This window comes from Triticum aestivum, chromosome 4D (genome assembly GCF_018294505.1).
Source record: "Triticum aestivum cultivar Chinese Spring chromosome 4D, IWGSC CS RefSeq v2.1, whole genome shotgun sequence".
Lineage (NCBI taxonomy): Eukaryota > Viridiplantae > Streptophyta > Magnoliopsida > Poales > Poaceae > Triticum > Triticum aestivum.
Genome location: NC_057805.1, coordinates 166899053 through 166910776, shown reverse-complemented (window position 1 = coordinate 166910776; position 11724 = coordinate 166899053).

The following is an 11724-nucleotide window of genomic DNA, read 5'->3' as shown; positions in this document are numbered from 1 at the left end:
TGGGCCGCACCCCGGGCGCCCTCAACGCCGCCGCCGCACACCGTCGCTGCCTCGTCCCGCCACTGCTTCGCCGGAGCCGCCCATCGTCGTCGTCGCCTCCTCGTCCTCCTCCTAGAGCCACGCCGCCCGCACCTCTACAACGGGGGTGAGGAACACCTCCCCGCCTTCCCCACCTATCTGTCGCGCACGCGCTCCGGCGCCCGCTCGCGGCCACCACCGCCCCGCACGCACTCCGGCCGCGTGCACCGCGTCCAGGCCTTGCCCAGCCCCGCCTACGGCCGCAGCCAGATCCGCGCCCGTCACTGTAGCCCGCCTCTGCCCTGCGCACACATCACAACCCTCCCCTCCACTTACTTGCTACTGGCCCCGCACGGGCGCTCGTCCACCCGCGCCCCCTCTGACCAAGCCCGGCCATGGATGCTCCCCGCGCCCCCTCGCTGCTGCCCGCCCGACGCCGCCAAACCTCGTCACCGGCCGTGTTTCCGGCCACCCCAGCACCGGCCACTCGCGCCTCTGGACGCGGCGCTTTCCCAGCTGCCCGTAGCACCCCTATGCGCGGCCAACGGTCGCCGGAGACGAGCGCTCGGTCATCGCCCGCGCGCTCTGCCATCGTCACCATATAGTGCCGACGTGGACATCTTTAGCCTCGTGCTAATTGGCCTCTATGCCACTGACATGTGGGGGCCACGTCACTAAATAACCCGTGCAATTAAAATGAGCTCTCTGAACTAATGACCCAATGATAGGTTGGCCCCACCTACTAATTAACTTAATTAAAATCAATTTAATTTGTTGTTAACTCTAATAGTCACTGACTGATGGGCCCTCGGGTCAGTTTGACCAGTCAACTGGTCCACAGTTGACTGCTGACTCAGCAGTCAACCGGGTCCCACTGTCAGCCACTCCAACACTTGGCTGGGTACACTTCTGGGTGTATCTAGCAATTAACCTTATTATTTTTGGATTTAATTAAATCTGTTAAATTTAGAAGATGAATTAAAACTTTAAAAATTAATATAAAATAAACCGTAACTCGGATCAAAATGTTTTCTACATGAAAGTTGCTCAGAAAAATCCAACGAATCCGGGTACGCGGTCCGTTTACCTGTCACGTGCCCCTAGCATGCTGAACATGGAACCGTCCCCTCTCTTTTCATCTGCCCGGAAAACGCCAAACGTCGGGAAAACCCCTCCAGATGTTTCCCTCTCCGTCTGCAACGTCTAGCATACGTTAGGTCACACCCGGCACAGCATATTGCCACGTTATGCTTTGTGATGCTATGTTTGCTTTATATTTACTGTTTCTTCCCCCTCTTCTCTCCGGTAGACCCCGAGACCGATGTTGCCCCGGTGATCGACTACGTCGACGACGACCCCTCCTTGCCAGAGCAACCAGCCAAGCCCCCCCCCCCTTGATCACCAGATATCGCCTATTCTTCTCTATACTGCTTGCATTAGAGTAGTGTAGCATGTTACTGCTTTCCGTTAATCCTATCCTGATGCATAGCCTGTCATTGTTGCTACAGTTGTTACCCTTACCTGCTATCCTACTGCTTAGTATAGGATGCTAGTGTTCCATCAGTGGCCCTACACTCTTGTCCGTCTGCCATGCTATACTACTAGGCCGTGATCACTTCTGGAGGTGATCACGGGTATATACTACATACTTTATATACATGACACATGTGGTGACTAAAGTCGGGTCAGCTCGTTGAGTACCCGCAAGTGGTTCTGATGAGGGGGCTGAAAGGACAGGTGGCTCCATCCCGGTAGAGGTGGGCCTGGGTTCCTGACGGCCCCCGACTGTTACTTTGTGGCGGAGCGACAGGGCAGGTTGAGACCACCTAGGAGAGAGGTGGGCCTGGCCCTGGTCGGCGTTCGCGGATACTTAACACGCTTAATGAGATCTTGGTATTTGATCTGAGTCTGGCCATTTGGTCTATACGCACTAACCAACTACGCGGGAACAGTTATGGGCACTCGACGTCATGGTATCAGCCGAAGCTCTTCTTGACGTCAGCGACGGAGCGGCGTGCGCCGGATTGGACTGGAACGCCTGCTAGGCTAGGTCTGCTTCCGGCCGCGTACGCAACGTGCAGGTGTGCAATGGGCGATGGGCCCAGACCCCTGCGTGCATAGGATTTAGACCGCGCGTGCTGACCTCGCTGTTGAGCCTAGGTGGGGCTGCGACGTGTTGATCTTCCACGGCCGGGCATGACCCAGAAAAGTGTGTCCGGCCAAATGGGATCGAGCGTGTTGGGTTATGTGTTGCACCCCTGCAGGGAAGTTTATCTATTCGAATAGCTGTGTCCCTCGGTAAAAGGACGACCCGGAGTTGTACCTTGACCTTATGACAACTAGAACCGGATAATTAATAAAACACACCCTTCCAAGTACCAGATACAACCCGGTGATCGCTCTCTAACAGGGCGACGAGGAGGGGATCGCCGGGTAGGATTATGCTATGCGATGCTACTTGGTGTACTTACCATCTACTCTCTTCTACATGCTGCAAGATGGAGGTGGCCAGAAGCGTAGTCTTTGACATGATTAGCTATCCCCCTCTTATTCTGGCATTCTGCAGTTCAGTCCACTGATATGGCCCTTTACACATATACCCATGCATATGTAGTGTAGCTCCTTGCTTGCGACTACTTTGGATGAGTACTCACGATTGCTTTTCTCCCTCGTTTCCCCTTTCTATACCTGGTTCGCAACCAGATGCTGGAGTCCAGGAGCTAGAGATCCCGAGGATGATTCCGCATGGAGTTCGGCTTCGAGGAGTAGTTAGGAGGTCCCAGGCAGGAGGCCTTGCCTTTTCGATCGTTGCTACTTTTGTGCTAGCCTTCTTAAGGCAAACTTGTTTAACTTATGTCTGTACTCAGATATTGTTGCTTCCGCTGACTCGTCTATGATCGAGCACTTGTATTCGAGCCCTCGAGGCCCCTGGCTTGTATTATGATGCTTGTATGACTTATTTATGTTTTAGAGTTGTGTTGTGATATCTTCCCGTGAGTCCCTGATCTTGATCGTACACGTTTGCGTGCATGATTAGTGTACGATTGAATCGGGGGCGTCACACAAATGATAATCATGCTCAAGATCAGAGGGGTATTAAATAGCATATTGGATCTGAACATATAATCTTCCACCAAACAAACCATATAGTAATAAACTACAAGATGTAATCAACACTACTAGTCACCGACAAGCACCAATCTACAGTTCCGGTAACAAGATTGAACACAAGAGATGAACTAGGGTTTGAGATGAGATGGTGCTGTTGAAGATGTTGATGGAGATTGCCCTCCCCAAGATGGGAGAGTTGTTGGTGATGATGAGTACGATGATTTCCCCCTCCAGGAGGGAAGTTCCCCAGGCAAAATCGCTCCACCGGAGGGCATAAGTGCTCCTGCCCAAGTTCCACCTCGAGACTGCGGCGCTCCGTCCCGGAAGTCCTCTCCTTATTTTTTCTAGGTCTGGGTGAGCACAACCCACCAGGGCGCGCCTGGGCTCCCTGGCGGGCCCAGGTGTGTTGTGCCCACCAGGTGGGGCCCCTCTGGTACTTATTGGCTCCAATATTCCTCATATATTCCATAAAAATTCTCCGTAAAGTTTTAGCTTGTTTGGAGTTATGCAGAATAGGTAGCCTGACGTAGCTTTTCCAGGTCCATATTTCCACCTGCCGGAATTCTCCCTCTTTGTGTGTACCTTGCATATTATGAGAGAAAAGGCACTAGAATTACTCCAAAAAGCATTATTATGCATAAAAACATCATAAATAACAGTAGGAAAACATGATGCAAAATGGACGTATCAATAGTATCTGTGGACTGAACTGCAGAATGCCAGAATTAGAGGGGGATAGCTAGTCCTATCGAAGACAACGCTTCTGGCAGCGTCCATCTTGAAGCATATAGAAGAGATTAGCTGGTAAGTTCACCAAGTAACAACCCATAGCATAATCCTACCCCGACGATCCTCTCCTCGTCATCCTGTGAGAGAGCGATCACCGGGTTGTATTTGGCACTTGAAAGGGTGTGTTTTATCAAGTATCCGGTTCTATTTGTCATGAGGTCGGAATACAACTCCGGGTCATCCTGTTACCATGGACACAGCTATTCGAATAGATCAATCTTCCCTACAGGGGTGCACCACATTACCCAACACGCTCGATCCCTCTGGTCGGGCACACTTTACTGGGTCATGTCCGGCCTTGGAAGATCAACACGTCGCAGCCCTACCTAGGCCCAACAGAGAGGTCAGCACGCCGGTCTAAATCCTAAGTGCGCAAGGGTCTTGGGCCCATCGCCCTTTGCACTCCTGCATGTTGCGTACACGGCCGATGAGCAGACCTAGCCTCCCTTATACAACAGCAGGCGTTCCAGTCCAACCCGTCGCGCGCCACTAAGTTGCTGACGTTTAGGAGGCTTCGGCTGATACCACGATGTCGAGTGCCCATAACTGTGTCCCGCGTGGTGGTTAGTGCGTATAGGCCAGTGGCCAACTTATATCAAATACCCGATCTTGCTAAGCGTGTTATTTTGAAGTAACCGCGGACGCCGACCAGGACCAGGCCCACTTGTCTCCTAAGTGGTCACAAACTGCCCTATCGCTCCGCCACAAAGTAACACTCGGGGGCCGTCGGGAACCCAGGCGCACCACTACCTAGATGGAACCACCTGTCCTTTCAGCCCTCCACATCGGAATCACTTGCGGGTACTCTATGAGCCGACCCAACTTTAGTCACATCATTTAACCTGTATAGTATGTATGTATGTATATACCCGTGATCACCTCCCGAAGTGACCACGGCCCGATAATATAGCATAGCAGACGAACAAGAATGTAGGGCCACTGATGGAATACTAGCATCCTATACTAAGCATTTAGGATTGCATGTAAAGGTAACAACAGTAACAACAATGACAGGCTATACAACAGAATAGGAGTTATCGAATCAACAACAGTAACAGACCTAATGCAAGAATAAGAGAGAAGAGAGTGGGCGATATCTGGTTGAGGGTTTGCTTGCCTGGAAGCTCTGTTGAGAAGGAAGGGTCTTCGTCGACTTAGTCGTACTCAGGAGCATCAGCGCGGTCTCGGGGTCTACTGGAGAAGAAGAGGGGGAAGAAACAGTAAATACGGAGCAAACAAGGCATCACAAAACATAACATGAAAAAACGCGGTGCTAGGATGACCTAACGCGGTACTAGGCGATACTAGCAAAGGGGGAAACATCCGGGAAAGTATCCTCGGCGTTTGGCATTCTCAGATAGACGAAAAAGAGGGGCTTGGTTGCATGTTCACTATGCTAAGGACGTGTGGCGGACAAACAGACTGCGTATTCGGATTCGTCTCGTCGTTCTGAGCAACTTTCATGTACAAAGTATTTTAATCCGAGTTACAGATTATTTTATATTAATTTTCAAAGTTTTAATCAATTTGTAGAGTTATTATTAATTCGAAAATTAAATAGCTAAATGCTTTTTGTCACCTAGTGTGGTGTCATCCACAGTCAATGACATGTGGGGCCAAGTCAAAGTCAACAGCTGTTGGCTGGGTCAACTAATGAATAGTGCATGGGTTCAGCGTGTCATAGGCCTAAGCATTTTTTATTTATCTGATCATTTTAATTTACACTAGGGGCCACATGTCATAGGGTCTAGACTAACTAATTAAATAAACGAAAATAAGCTAAACTGTAGGGTGTTTTGGGCTAATAGAGGATTAGCCCCTTAATTGGGCTGGTTGGGGGCCCGCTGGTAGAGGCATAATGGCCAGCCCCAGGGTGGTTGTGCGCGGCACGCAGGAAGGCAGGGCGCCGGGCGTCGCGAGCGGCCGGACCCGGTGGGGCACCGGCGGCCAGAGCCAGGAGGCCATGCGGGCGGTCAAGCGAGCGGGTGGCGCGGCCGGCAGAGGCAGCTGCGGCGGGCAGCAACGCAGGAGCTAGCAGCAGCAGAGCAGGGGAAACTAGCGGCAGCGGCGGCGCCCAGTGGCGGCCAGAAGCGGTGGGGGCGCGGGGCTAGGTGAGCGGCTACGGACGGACGGGAGCGCGCCCACATGCGCTGGGTTCCAGGCGAGCAGGGCGCGGCCCCTGGCTGCAGCAGGCGCGGGCACGCGCACGTGAGAGGCTCCCGCGGCCATGGACAACAACAGCAGTGGGAGCAGGCGACAGGGGGCGTACGGAAGACAGAGGGCACAGCGCGCGTGGGCGCGTGCGGGGCTCGGCCGGGGTACGGCGGACACACGGTGGTTGCGGCCGAGTACACGTGGGAGCGAGTATCCGGCCATGGCGGGCAGTGAGCTTCGGCCGGAGGAGATCTACGGCTAGAGGGTGCGCGCAAGAAGGGGGTCATGGGGGAAATGAAGGGGGCTCACAGGGATCGCAAAGAGGAGGTCAGCTTGCTCGGGGAGGCTCTGGTGGTCGCGAATCGACGGCGGTAGTGGTCGGCTCCCGAGGTTGAAGACGACGATGTAGACGGCATTCCGGTGCTTCCGACCTTGCGTGCGTCGATGGAGGGGAAGTGGGCGTCGATGCGCAGCTCCGGGGGCACGTCGGTGAGGCGCGGTGAGGAGGCTGGCCGTGAGCTTCACGGGGCAGCGGGCATGGCGGCGCTCGCACGATGTGGGAAGGGCGAGGGAGAGCGGCGAGGGGGAAAATGGGGCGCTAGGGTTGGGTTCGGGGTCGAGCGAGGTCGCGGCGTGACTTGTAGTCGGGGAAGGGTGTGGATGGCCGGCGCGTGGCCGGGGAGCGGCCATGGCGGCGGGATTGCTGCCACGCCCTCCCCTGTATTCTTGTCTTCTGTAGCGCGAGGAGGGAGGTGAGGTGAGGTGAGATGGGCTGGCCCTGGCACTGTAAGACTAAGGCCCAGTCCACCAGTAGTTTAGGTCCTTATGCTTTTCTTCTTTTTCGATTTTCTTTTTATTTATTTCTTTTCTGTAATGCAAAATATTTGTCCACAAGATGTCTTTTGTAAAATATGGAGTTGTGTCACATAATTACTTTACAACATTTAGTACTGCCATAAAAAGGTTTGGTGAGCATTTGAATTCATTTGGATTTTGCATAAATGCAAATGGAGTAAACAAGGTTGTTTGGGGTATGTTTTAAATAGGTTAGGGGCATTTGAATATTTCAAATAATATTGGTTCCTTCAAGACAATTAGTTACTGAATTTTTGCAACCCAGTGCACATTTTTGTTTTACCATTTGAAGAAATAATTATTTGACTTTATTTTAAATTTGAATTTGGGGTTGAAATATTTCTCAATTGTTTTTCTTAGGGCATTATGATGATGACTTGGCATCATTAATGTGGAGTTACTATAGCATGATTCTCCGGGTGTTACACTTATGGAGGACAACAACGGGGGTGGCCACCATTTTCCGCCGAGGTTAGTTTCATCCCTTGGCTTGTACTCCCCCCGTCGTTCCATAATGTAGTGCATATAGATCCAGGCCTGAACACTTTTTAGCTTCTAATATTGACTTGTTGCTTGTAGGTACATATGCCCTTGGCAAGGATCCACGCATCGACCCTTTTTGCGTATGGGGCAATGAGATATCCATGAACAAGCATCAAGTGAGGAAACCGATAAGGATTATTAGCAAAAAGATACGAATGGTGGCAAGCAAATTATTTGTTTATGCTCTATCCAACACAATAGTGAGTTGTAGGATGGTAACTACAAACACTGCAGTCTTCTCTTTTTACTGCCCATAATGAGTTGTTACACAACAATGTCTGAATCTTTTTCGTTCGCGGTGGTTCCCGAAGCAGTTCACTCAAGATTACCTCGCAGAGTACATGATTGGTGGACACGCAATAAAGGTTAAAGTATTTCATCCAGACTACAATGAGCATTGAGAAGTCCTAATGAAGACAGTGAAGGATGGACCAGGCAGCCATCACAAGGGGTTGGCCAAGAGTCGTGCGCGCGTTACGCATGGAGGAGGGCACAATATGGCCATTCTGCTTCACCTTCTCCAGCAACCAGAATGTCTTTCGCCTCTCTCTTTGCAGTCTTTAGTACAACTGTGGTTCATCATTCTTTACTTGGTGCTTGTGTAGTTCTTCAGTATATGTACATGTGCATCGAATTATGCATTCGTGGTTGAACCTATATTTGTAATAAACATGGTTGGATATGAAATAAGTGATTGCCTACTTTCAAATTCAAAACATGTGATTTTTAAATTAGGGATTACACTGCACACGGTTTGCGAAAGCGAAACGCCTGCGATAGACGTGGGGATCAGACACATTTCTAGGATCCTCTACGTGTGCGATCAATCTCTACTACACACACGATCAGCCAAGAGAAAACGTGTGTAATTAACGACAACATCGCACACAGTTCTTTCTTATTAAATGTTTGTGATAGTCACCTTATCACACACGCCTCGCAATTATGGATTGTTTGTGATGGTGTGCGCATCGCAAACGTTTGGTCATTGAAGAACGCGTGCTATAGGTCGATCATCTGACGCGGGTACGACGGATGAATCGTGTGGGATGTATTCAAGCTTCGCATACAGTTTTATAGCGACAACTGTGTGCGGTCTTACATCGAAACGCACACAATCGAGGAAAAGTAAATGTGTGTGATTATCTACTTCTATAATCCTGAACTATTTGTGATGGGTCGCGCATCGTAAATGTAGCACCACTGAATACAGACTGTGATGGCAATGCGAGCACAAACGAGTAGAGAGTACTATATATGCATCGAGGCTCCCTATCCCCCATGGTTTCTTGGTCGTGTGGGAAGGACACCCCCCTATCGCAGTCACTCACTTGGTGACGGTTCAGAACACCATCGCGGAAAGGGGTTAAAAACCGTTTGTATAGCACCTCATTGTACCAGCGATAATTACTCATCAACATAACTCACATATCACTATCATCATATCACAAAACTATTACAAAGAATCAAGTTTATTTTTCCAATGATCTTCATGAAAGTTATTATTATCTCCCTCTTGAATATCTATCACTTTGGGACTAATTTCACATGTTGCTTTTTGATAAGCTCAAACAAATCTAAGTGAAGAACACGAGCATAAAAATTTTCTTCTCTCAAAATAATATAAGTGAAGCATGAACTCTCAAATAAATCTAAGTGAAGCATAAGAGTATTTCTTAAAAAATATTAAAGCACACCATGCTCAAAAAGACATAAGTGAACCACTAGAGCAATTCCATAGCTCAAAAAATTTAAGTGAAGCATAGAGAGCAATTCTAACAAATCATAGCATAATTTTGGCTCTCTCAAATAGGTGTGTCCAGCAAGGATAGATGACACAAACTAAAAAGAAAAACAAACAAGGACTCATATAATACAAGACGCTCCAAACAAAACTCATGATATGTGACGAATAAAAATATAGTTCCAAGTAAAATAGCGATGGTCGTTAGAAGAAAGAGGGGATGCCTTCCGGGGCATCCTCGAGCTTAGTTGCTTGTTTCACTTTGGATAATAACTTGGGGATGCCCTGGGGCATCCCTATGCTTAGGCTCTTCTTACTCCTTATTCCCTCATCCATCGTAATCCCACTCAAAACTTGAAAATTTCAATCACACAAAACTCAACAAAACCTTCGTGAGATCCGTTAGTATAAAAAAGAAAATCACTACTATAAGTAATGTTGCAAACCCATTCATATTTTATTTTTGCACTATATCTAATGTATTCCTACTTTACCATGGCTCATACCGCCCGATACAAACTATAGATTCATCAAAATAAGCACACAACACAAAGAAAACAGAATCTGCTAAAAACAGAATAGTCTGTAGCAATCTAAAAACTTCGTATACTTTTGTAGCTCCAATTTTTTTGAAACATTAGGAAGATGTAGGAAATTTGTATATCAATTTTGTGTAAGAATTTCAGAAGCTTTCGTCACTTCTGTGAGTTTTGAAAATTATTTTACTGGACGCAAAAGTTTCTCTTTTCCAACAAGATCAAATCAACTATCACCAAACATAATCCCAAAGGCTTTACTTGGCACAAACACTAATTAAACATAAAATCAGAATCATAACAAAAGCATAATTGTGTAAACACTCAAGAACAGAAAGAAAAAGGAAAAAATAAAATTTATTCATTGGGTTGCTTCCCAACAAGCGCTATCGTTTTATGCCCCTAGCTAGGCACAATGCATAGATTCAAGTATTGTCACCTTTAGTTTTAGATCCATAGGATGCCCTCATGATGGATTCATATGGTGGCCTAATTCTTGTTCTAGGGAAGTGTTCCATTCCCTTCCTTAGTGGAAATTGAAATTTTATATAGCCTTCTTTCATATCAATCATGGCACCTATAGTGGGTAAAAATGGTCTACCAAGTATAATTGGACAAGACGGATTGAAATCAATATCAAGAACAATAAAATATATGGGCACATAATTCCTATTTGCAAGAATAAGAACATCATTAATTCTTCCCATAGGCTTTTTAATAGTAGATTCTGCCAAGTGCAAATTAAGAGAACATTCTTTAATATCGGTAAGACCAAGCACATGACATAAAGATTTTTGGAATTGTGGGAACACTAGCACCCAAATCACATAAAGCAAAACACTCATAATTTGTAATCTTGACTTTGATAGTAGGTTCCCATTCATCATGTAATTTTCTAGGAATTGAAATCTCTAATTCCAACTTTTTTTCTAAAGCTTTTATCATGGCATCTACGATACGTTTTGCAAAAGCTTTATTTTGTTCATAAGCATGGGGTGAATTTATCAGGGATTGCAACAAGGAAATACAATCAATCAAAGAGAAATTATCATAATTAAAGTCTTTGTAATCCAAAAGAGTGGGCACATCACTAGTTAAAGTTTTGACCTCTCCAAACCCATTTTTATCAATTTTCTCAACAAGATTTTCACCCTCCGAATTATCGGACGCTTTCTAGCTAATGTTGACTATTCTCCGGTCCCTTTATCATCAATTTTAATTTTACTAAACAAATAATCAATAGAAGAAACACCAATCACTTTAAGATCTTCATCATTTTTATGAAAGCAATCGGTAGAAAACGCTCTTTCTAAAAATTCTCTTTTAACTCTAAGCATAGCGGTTCTTTTCTTACGTTCCTCAAACTGGGGTACAAAAATTTCAACTTGAGATTTTCTATGTCGTGAGAAATTCTATCAATGCTTCTAGACATATCATAGATCTTATTCAACTTTTCTTCTATCGTAGTAGTGAAAGTCTTTTGAACATTGATAAATTCTTTAGTATTATTCTCAAGATCAGAGGTGTTCCTATTATTATTGTAAGAAGGATTACCATAGGAATTATCGTAATTATTAGAGGAATTTCCCGGGAAAGGCCTAGCATTAAAATTACCTCTATAAGCATTGTTATTAAAATTGTTTCGCGAGACAAAATTCACATATATGGAATCACTATTTTGCTCAATCAAAGTTGACAAGTGTAATGCCCGGATAATCATGCTACAGTAATCTCACGTTAATGATGGCATGTCACCTCTGTCACTGTAATTAATCTTGGGTTAAATCAAGACCGTTTCAAATTTAAATCCTAAATAAGTCAAACGACAAAAGTTTTCAAATATTAAAATAAAAATGTTCGGGCTATGTCAATTATTGCATCGGTAATTATGGTGAAGTAAACACATTTTTATAAAATGCCTAAATACTTTTAAATGAATTAAAACAGAAAAGCAAATAAATAAAAGAAAGAAAA